The 8,237-nt window shown below is 41.2% G+C and overlaps 1 pseudogene across 1 annotated transcript; it reads right to left on the bottom strand.

Moving 5' to 3' along the window:
- Positions 1 to 2,613: 2,613 nt before the first annotated feature.
- LOC308259569 (focadhesin-like) lies at positions 2,614 to 7,796 on the bottom strand (annotated as a pseudogene). The gene is made up of 2 exons: positions 7,637 to 7,796; positions 2,614 to 6,155 (listed from the first exon to the last, which is right to left on the bottom strand). The product of its transcript is annotated as a focadhesin-like (transcript).
- Positions 7,797 to 8,237: the final 441 nt, after the last annotated feature.

Here is an 8,237-nt window from a genome sequence, read left to right as displayed (position 1 = left end):
TTTTAGGGGGAATTCTTGAAGTTTTTCCCCATTTAATATGATGTTTGTGGTGGGCTTATTGTAGATTGCCTTAATAATGTTGAGAAATGTTCCTTCTATCCCAATTCTCTGCAGTGTTTTTATCATAAATGGATGTTGAATTTTATCAAGTGCTTTTTCAGTGTCTATTGAAATGATCATATGATTTTTGTCTTTGATTCTGTTTATATGGTGAATTACATGGATTGATTTTCATATGTTGAACCAGCCTTGCATTCCTGGGATGAACCCTTCCTGGTCATGGTATATGATTTTCTTGATGTGGTTTTGAATGCATGTTGCTACTATTTTGTTTAATAGTTTACACTCCTTCCTTTAACTGTCTTTATTCAGTTTGGGAATTAGTGTGATGTTGGCTTCATAGAATGTATTTGGGAAAGTCCTGTTTTTTTCTATTTTGCAAAATAGCTTGAGTATTAGAATTAGCTCTTCTATAAAGGTTTTATAGAATTCACTTGGGAAACCATCTGGTCCTGGGCTTTTCTTTGATGGTAAGCTCTTTATTGCTGTTTCAATCTCTTTGATTGTTATTGGTTGGTTTAAGTGTTCTATATCTTCTTGACTCATTTTAGGAAGGTTGTTTCTATCTAGGAAGTTGTTGATTTCCTGCATATTTTCCATTTTGTTGGAGTATAGTTTTTCAAAGTAGTTTCTGATAATCCTCTGGATTTGTACACTGTCAGTAGTAATTTCTCCTTTTTCATCCCTTATCTTCATAATTTGGGTTGATTCTCTCTTTTTTTTAGTTAGGTTCACTAGTGGTTTATCTATCTTGTTAATTTTTTCAAGAAACCAGCTTTTGGTTTTGTTGATTTTCTGTATTGTTTTTTTATTCTCTATTTCATTAATTTCTGCTCTAATTTTAATAATTTTCTGTCTTCTACTGGCTTTGGGGTTCAATTGTTCTTGCTTATCAAGGGCTTTGAGGTGTGTCGTTAGGTTATTTATTTGAAGATTTTCTGTTTTTCTCATGTGAGCACTCAGTGCTATAAATTTTCCTCTCAATACTGCCTTTAAAGTGTCCCAGAGGTTTTGATATGCTTTATCTTTATTTTCATTTGTTTCTAGAAATTTCTTGATTTCACCTCTTAAATCTTCTATGACTGATTCTTCATTCAAAGTGTGGTGTTCAGTCTCCACATGTTTATGTTGTTTCTCTGGGTCTTCTTAAAGTTGATTTCTAGTTTCATTCCATTATGGTCTGAAATGACACAAGGAAGTATGTAACATTTTTTAAATTTGCTAGTGCTCATTTTGTGTCCCAGGATGTGATCTATTTTGGAGAAGGTTATGTGAGCAGCTGAGAAAAATGTAATTCCATTGTAGTTGGGTGAAATATTCTATATGTGTCCAACAGGTTCATTTGGTTAATGGTGTTCTTTAGTTCTGAGGCATCTTTACTGACCCTTTGTCTGGAAGATCAGTCTAGTGTTGTGAGAGGTGTGCTGAAGTCTCCCAGTATTATTGTGTTGGGATTTATGTGTGACTTCATGTCACAAAGATTTTGATTTATGAAAGTAGCTGCACCTATGTTTGGGGCATAGATGTTATTATTATTTTCTCTTGCTGGATTATTCCTTTTACCAGTAAAAGTGACCTTCTTTGTCTCTTCTAATAAGTTTGGGTTTGAAGTCTAACTTGTCTGATATCATAGTTGCTACTCCTGCTTGTCTTCGAGTTCTATTGGCATGGATTACCTTGATCCAGCCCTTTACCTTGAGTTTGTTCCTATCAATAGTGTATCATTCAATATCAATTTATTTTAAATAGTTTCTTTTGGTCTTCCTGTTATTGTTTTCTAATTTTATTCCACTGTGGTCTGAAAAGATGCAGAGAACTATATTATATTGGTTGAATTTCCTAGTGCTTGCTTTATGGCCCAGGATGTGATGCATTTTGCAGAAGGTTTCATGGGCTGCTGAGAAGAATGTGTGTTCTGCTGTTCCTGCTTGTAATATTCTGTATATGTCTATTAGATTCATTTGGTCTATAGTTTTCTTTAGTTATGAAGAATCTTTACTCATCTTTTGCCTTGAAGATCGATCTAGTGGTATGAGTGGTGTGTTGAAGTCTCACAATATTATTGTATTTCGGTCTATTTGAGATCTGATGTTGTGGAGGGTTTGTTTTACAAATGTGGGTGCATCCACGTTTGGGACATAAACATTTACTATCATTATGTCTTCTTGGTGAATTGTTCCTATTAATAAAAGGAAGTGTCCTGCTTTGTCTCTTCTTCTTCTTTTTTTTTTTTACAAGATTATTTTACTGGAATTTAGGGGAGAAACAATGATATAGCCAAGTTTTCACAAAGAAAATCTTCACATTGAACTTTGGCCAAAATAAAGAAAATGTATGTTTCTATTTCAGTCTCAACTGGCCTGGGTACCAAAGCGGTACACTCTTCTCTTGGCAATGCATGGCCCACCTGTCAGGAGTGTGGCCACCTTTTCATGACACTTAACTCTGAGGATCAATGTCTCACCAATCCCAGACACAAATTCTTAACAATTTCTTCCATTTCTATGGGTTGCCTTGGTCAGTTGGGAATGTTCTTGATTACTGCAAAACTGTTCACCAACCATAAGCTCTGGTTCATACAGTTTTCTTCTTAAACTCTGGGAGAACTCTCAAGGACAACAGGGTGGCTTTCAAGAGATCCCTGGACTTTGCTGAGAGGGCTTCTTTAGGACTTTCCATGATGCTGAGTAGCCAGTCAACAAACTTCTGAGTCTGTTCCTTCCAGGGATCTTTCTGCAGCAGAAGCAGCATGCTGCTGGGAAGGAGAGTGACAGCCTCCTGCAGAGTGACCCTGTGCACTGGACTCCTGCCAAGGAAGCTTGATTCTGGTCCAGCTGGGCCATTCTCCAGATGCCATGGCAACCAACTGGCACTGAGGCCAAGAAGGAGTGGGGCCTCATGGTCTGCCCACACCATCACTGCAGCAGCAAATATCAGCAGCAAAAAGTCCAGTGCCTCATCAAGAGCCATATTCAGGATAGATGTTGTCTGGTAAGCAACAATTCTGATATAACCCATCAGTTCCAAGAGCCATTCCATTCTCTTCAACACACCTGTGTTGGCGTGGCTCACAATCTGTGCCTGGTAGAAGCTGTGTAGAATCTTGCAGCTAGTGACTCTTTCTTCTGATGCTGCACAGCAACGCTGAGCATATAAGTTAAGCTCATCAAGAGGAATTGTCCTTGAGATTAAGTACAGCTTGACAAAAAGAGCCTTTTCCATGTTGCTCTTAGTAATGTGCGAGACCCGATTGGCTTCATCAACTGTCATGTCTGAGAGGCATTTTGCTACACTGATATACAGCTATAGATTATTTCTCTGAATCTTATTTGGCAGAAGGTCAAACATTTTCTCAGTAGCTTCACAGAGCACACTCCAGAGGTGGTGGGCAGGACTGGGAAGTTTCATGGCCTGGCTTAGACCCTGTAAGGCACTCGAGCATAACTCAGGATTGCAAAGTGAAGAAGCTATGTTTAAAACTATTACCATTAAGTTTTCAATAAAACCAAGGATCTCTTCATCAGAGAAGTACTTTATCCACAAAAGCACAGACACCAAGATGTATTTCTTGATATCCAGGCTTCAACAATGGACCAGTGGCAGCACCACCCACAAGCCCAGCAGAGCAGCTACATTCTGGGATGACTGATCCTGGGTTGCCATCACTTCAAGGCAGACCTGCTGTATCTCTTCACCGAAGTTGAGCCTCATGAATGGAGAAAGGAGTGCAGCCCAGTTGGCAGGAGGGTACTGGTAGCTTTCTTCTACAGTTGCTATGGGTTTCATCACTACTTTCAGAAAGGAAGGAGGAACAGCTTCAGGACCTTTTTTTCTCCTGTAATGAATAAGCCAATAGCTGCTCGAATAAAACTGCTTTCAGACAAATAGCTATAGTCAGTAGGAACAGAGGTTCTGCTTTGATTTGAGGACAGAGTAGATAAATGAAGATGTGCTAGAAGCCAGATTGCATTTGACTGAAGACCAATCACTCCAGAGAGACTGGTGACCTGAGTTAAGGTTCTACTGACTTCATTGAATCTGCCTTGAAAATGAGAAGTCTGTATGGCTTCTGACTTCAGCTGTATTACATCCCCTTCAGAGCCAACCAAGGCCACCATGCCATGCAGAGCTGCCAGGCAAAGTATTGTGGGAGTGCTCTCTGCTAGAACCATTCTGATACAGCTGGGGAGCAGTTTGCTGCCCATGTCTTTGGCTTTTCCATGTCCACACGTGGCTAAGCCATGAACTATGTTTCCTAATGCCAGGGCAAAACCTGAAGTCTTCTGGCTGTTCTCTACCAGAAATTGGAGCTTGTTCATGATGTCTTCAGCCTTTGCAGCCTCAATAATACCAGCACTGAATGCTGATGTGCAAACACAGCTGAGGGTGTAGGCGAGGACCTCCTGGAATGTCTGGCTCTGGCTTCTGCTGCCATCGAGGTATGCAGACAGCTTCCTCAGCGAGGCTGCCACGTGCACCCGGGACTCCATTTGGCTGCTGTGGCTCATGAGGGACAGCACAAGCCCGACTCCCAGTATGCAGCCGGTGTTGTATTCAAGACTGGTGTCAAAGCAGCAGTTCTCCAGGGCATTCAAGGACTTCATCAGAAGGTTCATCTGTTGGCCAGAAATGTCACTGAGTTTCTCCTCACACAAACAAGAGAGAAACATCCCCAAAGCAAGGCCCAAGTGGATTTACATGGCTTGAGATTCATCAGCACTTGGTTTTCCAGGTAACCTGGCAGTCAGCATGCTCAGGATTTCCTCAACCTTCTCTTTGCAAGAGATAATAAAAACTGGCATAAGGAGGGACAAAGCCGTGGTGGCAGCAGTGCAGGCAATGCACTAGCTGTGTTTTTACCAGAATAGGATTTATGATAAAAGCAGGAGAAAAGTTGTCCTCTGGGTTGGTAATGGCTACCCACAATGACCTGGAGAGTATCAAGTACCATGGAGACCCACTCTTTCATTGGAAGGAAATTAGGTTGAACCTCCAGGACCCCATCTGAGTCCAAGGCCAGGCTGGTTTTGTGTCTTGACAGGACAACAGCAAAGATGCTTAAGGCTAACAATGCATCGCCTTTGACCATAGGACTCTCCTTTGCAGCTGTCTTGGTAACCTCATCAGTCAACATGTCTTGGACCCAGAGCCAGGCTGTGCTCTTCTTGTACTGCACCTCCTTGGATCCTTCTTTTCCATGTTTTAATTGTAGCTCCAGGTCTTCTATTCTTCCTTGTAAGATGGTATGATATGCTCGATTTATGTAGGCAAGCCATGTCTGTGGAAGGAAGAGGGCACGGTGCCATTTGGAAAGCTGGATGTGAACCTCATGCACAAGAGCAAGTGACACCTGCTTGAAACTTTGCTCCCTACTGGCCATCAGTCAATTCTATGGTTTGCCATCTTTACTCCAGTATGTGGAAATAACAAAATAATATACCACCTGCAAGACCCGGTTTCAACCCTGGTTGTTTGTTCATTTCATACATTTTTAATATAAAATTGGAGACTACTGCTACAGTCTTTCCTTGATATGAGTGGATACCTCCCTTTAATGCAGAATGATAGATCCCACAGGGCATATTCACCATTTCTTGCTTCACAAGTGATGTGAAAAATTCTTCTAGAGCTGGTAGACCAGAGGATCAGTGACTGACAGCAGCTTGAGATAACATGGGCCAGGAACTGACAGATCCATATCCTCCTCATCTTCATCTTCATACAACTCACAGGGAACAGGAAGTTCTGGTCTTACCTTCTCAGGCAGATGAAGAATGGTGTGTTCTTCTGCACTAAAGTGGGACAGAGATTTATATGTAGCATTTGCTACTTCTGGGTCCTTGTTTTGAGTATGAGTCCAGAGGAAACTGAGTACTTGAACTTTGAAATTCTCATATTCAGCTGTATTGACTGTTAAGGAAGGAACCAGAGAAAACAGCTCACTCAAAGTCTTCAAAAAACAGCTCACTCACAAGACTCTCTTGTGTCACAACTCAGCCATGGATAGAGAGCATTCCAAGTGCAGTGAATGCAAACAACCTTGCTCCAGCCATTTACCTTGAGTTTGTTCCTATATTTACTTGTAAAGTGTGTTTCTTGTAAGCAGCAGATGGATGGATTCTGGTTTTTAATCCATTTTGCCACTTTATGTCTTTTTATTGGGGAATTGAGGCCATTAACACTCAGTGTGATTACTGAGAGATAACTTTTAATTCCTAACATGTTAAGATTTATTTTCTGTTTGAAATACTGTTTATTCTTCTTTGCTTAGTTGTCTGCTGGATGGAAAAATCTTGTTTCTCTGGTTCTGGTGTGTACTACCTATTTCTTCTTTGTAGTTAATCTCTCTGGAGTATTTTCTTTAGTGCTGGTTTTGAATACATAAATTTCTTCAGTTTCTGTTTGTCACAGAAGCTTCTTATTTCCCCATCTAATTTGTTAGATAGTTTTGCTGGGTAGGAACTTTTTGGCTGGAAGTTGTTTTCTTTCAGAGTTTGGAATATGTTACTACAAGCCCTCTGGCTTTCATGACTTGGTTTGGGAAGTCTGGAGTGATTATAATTCAGAGTGCCTCTGAATGCCACTTGGCCCTTTGTTTTTGTTGCCTTTAAGATTCTCTGCTTGGCTTCCAAATTGGTCATTTTGACAATTATGTGGCATGGGGATCCTCATCTCTGATCCTGTCTAAAGGGAGTTCTATAAGTTTCTTGGACCTGTGTATTGACCTCTTGCTCTATGATTGGAAAATTTTCTGCTATTATTTTTTTTGAAGAGATTATTGATCCCTTTGATTTCACCTTCTTTTCCCTCCTCTATTCCAATTATTCTTAGGTTATCTCTCTTAAAATGGGCCCATATTTCTTCAATGTCAGATTCCTGCTGTTTGATTTTTTTTCTAAGTTATAAATTATGCGTTTGTTTTTGGAGTGATCACCTTCTAGGAGTGAGATTCTATTCTCCATGTGGTCTAATCAATTGTTTATAGTTTGAATTGAGACCTTTACTTCAATGATTGCATCCTTTTAGACTCTCTCTAAATTCTTTTCAAAGGTCCTGTATTATTTCTACAGTTATATTCCTTATTTGATCTTCTGGAGATCTCTGAATTTCTGTTACTAGGTTCTGATATTATGGCATTGTCGGCATTCATTGCTCTATTGTTGTTCCTTTTTTACCATGATTTCATAAGTTTGTGCCTTCTCTGGGTTCTTCCCCACATCACCAAAACTTCACTTAGGGTGCTCTGAATCTGGAGTTTGTGATAATCTCAGCTGCCACTACTCATTTACTGGGTTGTATTGTAAAGTATCAGACCCAGGGAGTTAATCGAGGCTGCACGAGACCGTGGGGGTGCTGGGCTGGGTGTTTTCCCACAGGGAGCTCCAACTAGGGTGTGGTATCTCTGCCACCACTACTCCTTCTCTGGGTTGGTCTGCCAAATTTCAGACCCAGGGAGATTACCAAAGCTGTGTAAGTCCCTGGGCATGCAGTGCTGGATTTCTCCTGTAGTGGTATCTCTGCCACCACTACTCCTTCTCTGGGTTGGTCTGCCAAATTTCAGACCCAGGGAGATTACCAAAGCTGTGTAAGTCCCTGGGCATGCAGTGCTGGATTTCTCCTGTAGTGGCTGAAATTTCCCTTACAGTTATTGTGCATGCCGATCTGGAGCTATCATGGGCCTGGTGAACTTGCTGCAGCTGCTGGCAGTATGCAGCTACTGCCACGCCCTTGGCCATGAGGCTGGCATATTTCTTTTCTAGTTTTGAGCTCCATTCTGAATCCCTGGAAGGCATGATGATCTTGCCCACTGGGAGTTTCAGATGTTCTTTGTGCTGGGAGAACTGCTGAATTACACCTGAATGATCCGCAGCAGCTCACTTCAGATCATTGTTTACCTTTCTTCTCTGGAGCCTGGTGCTGTGAGGAAAGATGGCGCCGGTGAGGCTCTGCTGCCGCATTGCAGGCTGGTTTCTTTTCTGGTCTCTGGTTGTTCTTCTAGACTTCTTTTTCTCTGTCTCTTGTGTCTGCATGTTTTATTTCTCTGCTGGTAGTGTTTTCTGACTATGAAAAGTGCTGATTTTGGGGCAATAGAGATCGAGAGGTAGCAGGACTTGTAAACGCTGTTTTTCTCATTCGCCATCTTCCCGGAAGTCAGATTAGCTCTTTTTAAATGGGCT

This window comes from Muscardinus avellanarius (assembly GCF_963383645.1).
Source record: "Muscardinus avellanarius genome assembly, chromosome: 1".
NCBI classification, from domain to species: domain Eukaryota; kingdom Metazoa; phylum Chordata; class Mammalia; order Rodentia; family Gliridae; genus Muscardinus; species Muscardinus avellanarius.
The sequence above is the reverse complement of the archived record's forward strand: the minus strand, read 5'-3'. Positions and strand labels throughout refer to the sequence as shown.